We start from the raw sequence: 10828 nt of genomic DNA on the forward strand, positions 1-10828 counted from the left end.
CAGTGCTTTGTTCCTTCTTACAGATGAATAACATTCTGTTGGTTAAACCAAGAGGTTATTGAACTGTTGATGGACGTTTAGGTGGCTTCCACCTTGTGGCTGCTGTGCATAGTCCTGCTGGGAACATTCGTGTGCAGGTTTCCGGGTGGATGTCATGTGGATATTTTGCTTTTCTTGGTTGGATACCCAGGAGCTGACTTGCTAGGTCATAGGATAATTCTGTCACTTGAGGAACCACCAAACAGCAGCTGCTCTATGCTGCACCCTACAAGGAGTGGCTGAGGGTCCCGGTTCCTGCACATGTCTACCTTTTCCCACTAAAACAATTGTAGCCAGCCTCAGGGGTGTGAAGTAGCTCATTGTGGTTTTGATTTGTATTTCTTTAATGACTAATGATGTTCTAGTTCTTTTTATGTGCATGTTGCCATTTATATATCTTCTTTAGAGAAATGTCTGGTCAAGTCCTAGGCCCATTTTAAAACTGAACTGTTTGTCTTTATGCTTGTGAGTCATCAGAGGTCTTTATACACACGTCTGTATATCAGCATCTCCTCTGTTGCCAGGGCTTTAGTGTCAAACCCAAGAATCCACTGACAAATTTGAGGTTTTGAAGATCTCCTTCAGCTTCTTCCTAATACTTCTGTAAGTTTTAGCTGTTATTTTTAAGTCATTGAATCATTTTGAGTTAATTTTTTAATATAGAGTGAGCTGGGGGTCCAAATTCACTCTTTCACTTGCGATTACCCAGCTGCCCCGGCACCGTTAGTTGAAGACAGTATTTAACCCATGTGAATGGTCTTGACACCCTCATTGTAAATAAGTTGGTCCTAGGTGTTTGGGCTTATTTCTGGGCTCTCGGTTCAATTCCATTGGTCTACAGGTCTAGGTGTGCACTGTTTTAATTACTATAGCTTTGTAATCAGTTTTGATATTGGAAAGTGTGAATTTTTTAACCTGTTCTTCTTTTTCAATACTATTTTGGATATTCGAGATCCCTTACTATTCCATATGAATTTGAACATTGGCTTTTCCATTTCTGCCAAAAAGGACATTGAAATTTTCGTAATGTGTGTGTGTATGTGTGTGTGTGTGTGTGTGTGTGTGATAGGGGTTGTACTGAGTTTGTAAATCACTTTGAGAAGTATTCCATCTTTACAATACTTTCTTCCAATCCATTAAAATGGATTTCTTCTTTAATTCTTTCAGCAATACATTGTGGCTTTCAGCATTCATATCTTTCATTCTCTTGGTTGAATTTACTCCCAAGTATTTTATTCTTTCAGGTGCTACTACAAGTGGCATTGTTTTCTGAATTTTCATTTTGGGTTATTCGTTGATGGCATATAGAAACACAAGTCATTCTTTTTCAGTGAACCCTTAAAATTATGTTGAATCTGTTTATTCTCATAGCTTTTTGTAGATTATTTGGGGCTTTCTATATATGGAATCATGTCATCTGAAAATAGAAATAGTTTTGCTTCTTCTTTTCCGATTTTGATATGCTTATTTCTTTTTCTTGCTTAATTGCTGTGGCTAGGACTTCCAGTACAGTGTTGAATAGCAGTGGTGGGAATAGGTATCCTTGTCTCATTTCTGATCTTTGGCGGGAAGCTTTCAGTCTTTTACCATTGAGTATAATGTTAGCAGCGGATTTTTTGGTAAATGCCCTTTATCATGCCTTCTTTTTTTAACCTGTGTGTGTGTGGGTTTTTTCTTTAAATCATGAAAGTGTGTTGAATTTTTCAAATGCCTTCTCTGTATGGAGATGCCTGTGGTTTTTTTTTCCTTTATTCTACTAATATGGTGTATTACATTGATTGGCTTCCATATGTTGAACCAACCTTATGTTCCTGATAAATTCCATTTAGTGATGGAGTTTAATCCTTTTTACGTACAGTTGGATTTGGTTTGCTAGTATTTTGTTGAGGGTGTTTACCTCTATATTCATAAGGAATGTTGGACTGTAGTTTTCTTGTGGTATCTTTGTCTGGCCTTGTTTTCAGGATAATGCTGGTCTCCTGAAATGTGTTCAGAAGTGTCCTCTCTTCCAGTTTTTAGAAGAGTTTGAGAAGGATGGTGTTAAGTCCTCTTTGATGGGCAGGTAGAGTATGAGGAGGTCTTCTGAAGAGAACATCTGTCTATATGGAATCACTCGAGAAAGCCCAGAGATGTGAGATCAGTCAACCAAGAGGCAGGTGAACTTGTCAAGTAAATGAGATTGCATGGAAGGGTGTTGGGGAAGAGAGCAGAACCAGGGGCAGAGCCTAAGCATATCCCAGCCAGGGTGCGGGGGGGAAGAGGAGACTTCAGGGAGACAGGAGGAGGCCAGGCACGGCGGGCTATCCATGATCCAGGGAACAAAATGTTTCAGACTGGACAAGATCACTGATCCTGTAGGGAACAGCATCAGGCTGAGAAGAGCCCCCAGGTTGAGGATGACAGGTCCGTACTACACGTCTGAGGACGGTGTTGATGCAGGTGCTGGGGAGGCCAATATGTGAGATGTGACATGGGGTCCTCCCTGCTAGCTACAAAGGAGAAGGAAAGCAGGTATCAGGACAGAAGCTTTGCTGAAGCCCTTTACTGCCCCCATTTGCCCACAGTGATTAGTCAAGGGGTGGTACACTAGATCTTTTCTGGGGCAAAAGGAAAAGAAAGGCCTGGAACCATTTTCTGATGACTGAGCTGCCAGGTGACAGCAGCTTGGCCTGCAGCATGGCGGTCTGCCATGGACTCCAGGCAACTGGGGCACCCTGATGGGTGGGGTTGGTCAGACAGCGAGTGGCCTCTGTCCGCAGAAGTGCACCTGGCATGAGTGTGTGCTGAGAAATCCCCCGCCGGCCCGCAGGCCCTTCCTGACTTGAACGCACTACCTCCTCTCCATTTCCTTTGCCCCTGGGCTCTCTCTGCTTCCTTGAGGAGTCGATGGGCAGCACCGATGCCATTGGTGAGCTCTTTAGCAACCCCGCAGGCAAGGGAGGGGGCAGGCATCCATGCATCTCTGAGCCCTGGTCCCAATATCTACACTCTTTGACAAATGGCAGGTTCTCACCACAGGGCTACTTAGAGTCAGTGGCTTTATAACAACACAGGATGGAGCCGTGTTAACAAAGGACCCAGTGTCCACAAGGAACCAAGTGAGTTAATCCATTAGGAGATTAGTCCTTTCACTACAGGAAGGAGTGGATGCTATGTGGCCAGGAGAGGGTGCATCTGTTTCTAAACAAGTAATAACCTTATCCTGGAGAACTCAGCCACTGATCTTGAGAGCATGTTCTGAACTTGGCTGGAGAATGTAGGCTGAAGTTACATACTCATACTGTGAAGAGCCCATTTGAAGACTTCTACTGTCAGAAGAGTTGCTGCACCACATGTTTGAACAGAAGGCCAGGTGGTGACACGTGACCCACCAGCCAGTGCAGCCACATCTGCACAGGGCCGGGGGTACAAGGCTCAGAGCGAGCCCTGCAAGTTCTTGTCACTTTCTGTCCCTGGACTGAAGCTGTGCCGGCCCACGGCAGAAGCAGGACAGTGAAATCTGACTCAGAATCTTCACGAGGCGTGAATGAGAGAAACACAAGCCCTGCTTTTGGGAGCTGCATTGGGTGTAAGGAGTGACTGATTATATACTTTTAAGATGGGGTTGGTCAGGGATAGAGTAAGTCCCTACGGAATTTGGAAGCAAGGTTTCCGGGACCTTGGGGTGTTGGCTGCTGGGAGGCTGCGGTCATTTACTGCTGCCTCATAAAACTTCTGTCATGAGACCCTTCAGAGGCATATCAGGGGGCCACATGCTTGGAGGATGGTTGCCAGCGTATACTTGGGGGTTGGAGATAAAGGAGGTTTCCAGAGCGACTTTTAGATGTAAAGAAGACTCACAGGTCCTAGGGGGCCGAGACAAGATCAAGCAAAGGATGCCTTTGGCCTTCGGCAAAGTGTCCTCATCGAGGCAGCTGAGCTCCTGGGGAAGGTCACTGCCCATCTCAGGGGCTTGTCAGTGGGCTGTAAGTTATAAGGAGGTTTAAGTTTTTCCTATATTTCTTTTGCCTTTGTCCTTCACATGACCTTGATTTCAGACTTTCAGCTTCTGGCACCCTGAAAAGGAACTCCTGCTGCTTAAGGCCCAGAGTGTGATATGCTGTTACTGTCGCTGAGTCAGGACTTGTGGGGTCGTCCTTGCTCTCAGGGGACAGTGGTCATCCCTGGCCAGAGGCCCCAGGTGCAAAGCCACCTGTCGCACACGTTCCACAGGCTCTCAGCCACACCGTACTTGCAGCTCCCCACAAAGTCCACAGAGAAGATAAAACAAACAGTTGAAAGGTGGGGTCCATTCCACAAAAGGTACATTTGGGTTGTTGCAAGAGGAAGGCGTTGGTTAGAAAGAAAGAAAGAAAGAAAGAAAGAAAGAAAGAAAGAAAGAAAGAAAGAAAGAAAGAAAGAAAGAAAGAAAGAAAGAAAATACTATTTTGACTATGAATCAAAGACTACGTTTCAAAGAATTTCTTTCATGTCACTTGTTGGTGATAGTAATGATCTTGGACTTGCTTTCTCAGTCAGAGAGTATATCAAGTAAAAAGAACTCTGCTTCTCCATCAGGCAGACTGGGTTCAGCTCCTAGCTCTTAAAGAATTGCTTTCAACTTTGAAATTGATTCCAAAAAAATTATGGGCCAAATGTGAAGATAGAAAAAAGATGTTTTTTGACACACACACTTTTTAAAGAAACTTACAGGAGGATGTGCTCCAGAAAAAATGAAGGAGAAAATAAAGAAAGAGGAAGACTGGGGATGCAAGAACAGTGGATCCAGCTCAGGAGAACTGTGGCAGGAAGTGCAGAGATGAGAGCTGAGGCCTGGGTTCGTCCAGGTTCTCGAGAGCAAAATCACTGTGTGAGGGTTTGGAGCACAGAGATTTACTCAATCAAATGGGGGCTAACTAAGTGGGAGCCAAAGGAGATCATCACTAATAACCAAGGAAATGCAAATACAGCAGGTACGGCTCCCTTTCCTTTCTACGTGTACATGTGGCTCAGGGAGGGAGGCCACGGGGAAGGCTGGTGCGGGTGTCGGCAAAAGGTGGAACCCCAGGGACCCAGTTTGACAAAATGTACAGAGGATGAAAACACCTCATGCCTCTTAACCCACTAAGCCCATAGAGAACTAATGTAAAAAAAAAAAAAGAAAACAAAAACAAAGAAAAAAGCTATATCTCCGCAAACACAACATAGAAAACAATTCAAAATATCCGGCAATGAGGCAATTCAGTAAATCAAGGCATACCTATTTTATGGCTTATTGTCATTGGTAAGTGGTAATGTGTAAATTTGTAGAGATACAAATAAACACTTCTTATCAGAAAAAAAAAAAACCCAGAACACTTAGCAGTGTATGAACAATATTGAAGGTGTGTAAGTATATGTATACATGCGATTCAATGTATACATGAGGCTGGTGTGGGTGATGGGCACTGAGGAGGGCACTTGTGGGGTGAGCACTGGGTGTTGTATGTAAGCAGTGAACCACAGGAATCTACCCTCAGACCCAAGAGTGCACTGGACACACTGTATGTCAAGCAACTTGACAATAAATTATGTTAAAAAAAAAAAAAAGAAAAGTTAAGGGCACCTGGGTGGCTCAATTGGTTAAGCATCCGACTTGGGCTCAGGTCATGATCTCATGGTTCGTGGGTTCGAGCCCCACGTCAGGCTCTGTGCTGACAGCTAAGAGCCTAGAGCTGCTTCCGATTCTGGGTCTCCCTCGCTCTCTGCCCCTCCCCCACTCATGCTGTCTCTATCTCAGAAATAAATAAAACATTAAAAAAAAGTTAGCACCTTTTATGTCTGCAATATTTTCACAGTAAAATGAAATTATCCTGTTCACTGAGCTATAAATGTTAAAGCTGGCCTGTCAAGTAGTCAGTAACTCTATTCTTTAGAAGAGAAAATGTGACCACAAATGAATTAGCTGGAGTAAAAGTTGAAAGTTGTAATTCAACTCCTGCCCAACTCACCAAGCACAGAAAATTACAACCATCTCCAGATGCCCTGTGTTTTATTCAGTTTAAGCAGAAACAGTTCAGCCACTTCTCCTACCCCGACACCAGCCTCTGGCACCCCAGCTGTTGACTGTCTATGAGCTTGGGTTTTGCATCTAGATATGTTTAGATTCTATACACACTGCATGTGAGAGAGGTCATGCAGCGTCTGTCTGACTGACTTCACTGAGCATGATCCTTGTGTCCATCTGTCCATCTGCATTGTCACAAATAGCGAGATGTCATTCTTTCCAAAGACAAGGTCTCAGCCTCTGGAGTTTTATGCCTCCATTCAAGCCTCATTCTCCCAATTGTCACTGTCACCTCCCAAAGCAGGTGCTTTTAGCTGAGCCAGCCTCTGGGGAGGGAGCAGGCAAGAACAAGAGGGGCGGCAGTGAGGCCCCACACATCCGTCCCGTGTTTGGGGACCCTAACCACTGGTGTCCCTTCCCCTGCCCACCCTATGTGGGGGGGGGGGGTCACCAGGGATGGACAGGATGGACAGTTAGGTGGGCAGGGGTGAACAGGGTGGCTGTTCCTTCCTCTGTCCCCTGGAGCCCCACGCCCACATGTCCCCACATCTCCCTTATAGTAGGGATGGCCCTCACACCTTCATGTAACTACTAGCCAGTTAGTAACTAACTGGGTTAAATTCCACATCCAACTAGGAGTGAACACAACAGCAAAATTTCAGGTAAATTTTCTGCCCTAAGCCCGTCCTCGCTTGCTGGGCTCTACCTGGAGGCTGGCTGATGGCCGGGCCCTGTGAGAGGCACATAAAGGTAGTCACACAGGGACCTTAACACTGCTGGCCTAGCAACAGGCTGTCCAGGACAGGGCCACAGAGGAGGGATTGGTGGGCTTCCCAAAGGAGGTGTGGAAGAGCGGTGCACATTCCATTTAGGAAATGATGCATGTTTTTTACTGAGCAGTAAAAACTAAAGGATGAAATCTCTGATGGCTGCATTTTATTTATTTAGCTTTTAAAGTTTATTCATTTTGAGAACAGAGAGAGCATGAGCAGGAGAGAGGCAGAGAGAGAAGGAGAGAGAATCCCAAGCAGCTTCCACACTCAAACTTACCAACTGTGAGATCATGCCCTGAGCCGAGATCAAGAGTCGGATGCTTAACTGACTGAGCCACCCAGGCGCCCCTCATGTCTGCATTTTAAAGTTTAATTAGATATAGTCTTTTCCTAAGCCGCCTTGCCCTCTCACAGCCTGGGGCAGGGCAGTGGTGCTGGGCAGGCCCTGGAGAATTGAGGGTTTTGATGAGGAAGGAATACAGGGTGTAGGGCTCTGCTAGGAGAGTTGAGTTTCACAATGAACAAAAACAGAAGCCTCTGTTCTGGAGCATATGACTATTTACTTGAAGCTGGGGGGGAGGGGTTAGAAGAACTGAGGCATATTGCAACACGCTGTATTTAAAATGGATTTTCCTGGCATGAGAACAGTCATGCCTGCTTTTTGGCACCAGAATCGCCCTTAATCCCGAGTCTTGGATGTCCACGTTCACTAGGTCTGCGGCTTCTGTCTGGGCACCCACCCACCTCTCGGCTCCAGCAGGGCCCCAGGAACCAATCAGAAGACCCCCCAACCCTTAGGAAGGCCACGCGGTGTCCCGCAGGAGAGCCCTCAGTGGGCCAGCTCCCAGCCCCGAGTTTAAAACCGAGACGAGGGTGTGATTGGCCGGAGGGGCTCGAAGGTAACAGGCACATCTTTAAATGCGCAGCCTCAACAGGGACAGAAAGGTTTGGGTTGATCTTTGGAATTTACTGAGCATTTGCCAAGCGCCAGGTACCGAACAAGCACTTCCCATAAGCTCTCCTGAGGCCCCTCCACAGCCCTGCCAAGCTGGCCCTGCGAAGCTCAGGAAGTTGTCCCCTCCTCCAGCCCACCAGCGTGGTGTTAATTAGAGATAAGGGCTCGAGAGCCTCCGGCTGGGCCCACCCCTTAGAGCCCTGCCCAGCCGCCCGGGGTGGGGGGTGTGTGTGTGTGTGGAGGGCTCGGTGACTCAGGCCGTCCACCGGGAGAGGCCAAGGGGTCAGCCCGGGCACAGGCACGGGGGCCCTCGGGGCGCTGGCCCCTTGACTCAGCGCAAGGGCAGGGCTGCCAGCAGGAGCCCGCACTCCTCCCCAGGACGACCCCGCGCCTCCGCCGGGCAGGACTGCTCCCGAGGGCTCCTGCTCCGCTCGGCGGCTGCGACCCCAGCGCCCGCTTCCCCTGGCCCCGCCCTCTCCGCCCCCACCGACCAGGGGCAGACCTGCCCACCGCTAACGGCGTGCCTACGTGGCGGGCGCAACCAGACCTAGGCCATCCCTCCGGCCCCTCGCGCCTCCTCCACCTGGGAGCCCACAGCGCTGTCGTCCAGGCCCCTGACACGCGGATTGGCCCAGCCCACGTGCACTCCCGCCCACGTGCACGCCCGCCCACCAATCACTGTGGGCATGCGAGAGGGGCCCTCTGATTGGCCAGGCCTGCGTCATGGGCCCGGGGGAGGGGCTTCCGGAAGCAGAAGAAAGGAAGGAGTAAGAGTAGCTTGGCGCCCAAATACGTTGCTGCCGGAAATCCGGAGGGCGTGTGCCCGAGTCGCGGTCTGAGCGGAGTAGGGTCCCGGGCGGGCTCCCCGGGGCAGCCTGGACTTAGGGAGGCCGGAGCTAGAGGTTGGTGCCCCAACACATAGCTTCCTTCAGTCAGAGGCCTGAAGCCACACTTCCGCCCACACGTTGTGGGGTCTTGGGCGGGGCTCTGGAGACCATGTGGTGAACTTGGACCCTGGCCTTGGAGTCTGGCGGCCTGAGCTGGGTTGTGCCCCAACGGTGCGCTTGGGTCAGCCTGGGGTCTGTCCCCACCGACTCCATTCTGAGCCTCAGGCCTGCAGCTGCAGGGAAATGGAGACCCCTGGGTGGAGCGGAAGGGCATGTGACGGGGCACACGGTGTCCACAACTCAACCAGTCAACCGACCTGAGTGTGGCCGCAGGGAGAGGCGATGAGTCCTTTGAAGGACAGACCAGACAGCCTCCTGGATGTGTAGCCCTGTGGGTATCTGCCCCTCGGGGTTGGAGGTTGTTGGGGACCCTAAGCCGCGTTTACTGGAGAGCCGCCTGGATGCTCGCCCAGCGTGTCCTCTCCGGCAGCGTCACCGCAGGTGCATTGTCTCCTGAGCCGATGGCTGGACCCCAGGCGTGTTATCGCTGTGGCTTCGGACACTCTGCCTCCACAGAGCCTGCTCTCTGCTCGGATTCCTGCAAAGGGCCCTCACCCCAGCCCCGCCCAGGCCTCGGGTCATTGCAGGTCATTAAATTCAAGAGTGCCTTCCGAGGTGGGCTCTGATGAGAAGGTTGGCAGCAGCGGCGGTGGGGACAGGCACGAGCTTCTTGAGAATCTCCCTTCTCCCTGGCAGGTGTGACCTACACACCCAGCTCTCCTCCAGGTGACAGGACACAGCCCAGCCACACGGGAGCCCTGCGCTCGGGGTCTGTGTCCCTCCTGCTTCTGGGCTCCATGGTGCCTGCTTTCCTTTCCTTTTTCTTCATTCCCCACTTGTGGTTGACTTCACTTACAGTGTGAGGTTTGTTTTTATCATGGGGAGAAGAAACTGAATAAATACCAACCCCCAGATCCATGATGTGTCCAGAAACAGCAAAATTAAGTTTTCTCCCTTTTCCTCAAGTGGAGGACAGTAGCCATTTTTGTGACCCCTCTCAGAAATGACAGGTTCCTCAAGCCATTGTGTAAACATTAAGTGCTAGTTGAAACAATTTTCAACTACTGGATCCAGAAGGGAGAGAAAAGCAGAGACAGGATGTAATTCACCAAGCTCAGCTGTCCCTCTGGTGTAACTGTCCTTAAATCCACCACTGGGTAATTGAATCCTGCTGTGAGTCTAGGCTTCGCTCACCAGAGACTTCTGAGTATTACCAAAACTTTTGTAAGCTCTACTGTGAAGTTTCCAGATTTTACAAGCACTTTCTCTGCAGGGTAAATAAGATGTTGAAAGAGTTGGCATTCTCTGGAGGCCCGTTTTTGTAGCCACTCCAGCAACTTCACATCAGTGAGGACGGCTTCACGTCAGTGTGGACATCAAAATGTATTGTGAACCCCCCCAGTGGTGGCTGTCCGCCCCATATCAACCTGCCAGTGGGCCCCCATGGTCTTTCTCCTCCTTGCTGTTTGTTGCCTAGGCAACCACTCTACAGTTTGGAACCACAACTGCAAAGAAGAAAGTCACAGAAACACGGCAGGATTATCCAACTTGTTTGTCAAGGACATGTTGGTCTTCCAAAATCCTCTTGTAGTTTTCTACAACCAAGTCATGGGCCAAAAAGTCCGCAGCCATCCAGGCAGTCTGGGAAAGATAACGTCAGCAAGGGCTTCATGAGTTGTTATTCTGAGCCACCAGCATTGGGTGCTCTGATGCCAGGAAAGAGGCTCTTGACTGGAAGCATGATCAGGGCTTTCGGGATGGCCTGCAAGCTGGAAATGCTCTGGATTGCGCTCTCAAGGCACCAGAGACCATGACCAAGGAGGGAAACTTTGGCGGCTCTTTAAGTGCAAACACAATAAGGAACTGGTATGATCAGCCAGGAAGTAAATGCCCTGGATGGTATGTCTGCATAGGGCAGAGCAGGTGGTGCCAGGGCTGTGCAGCAGCAGAGCAGCAAGTCTGTGCCGGTCGGCCTGGTGGTGTGCCAGTCACTCACCCTCCCACTCGGGCCGCCCGACTCCCTCAGCACTCGCTCTGCATTCTTATCCACCACAGGAAAGAACATTCTTTCCAACTTAAGGATTTGTTT

This window comes from Hyaena hyaena, unplaced genomic scaffold (assembly GCF_003009895.1).
Source record: "Hyaena hyaena isolate Hyena2069 unplaced genomic scaffold, ASM300989v1 scaffold_992, whole genome shotgun sequence".
NCBI classification, from domain to species: domain Eukaryota; kingdom Metazoa; phylum Chordata; class Mammalia; order Carnivora; family Hyaenidae; genus Hyaena; species Hyaena hyaena.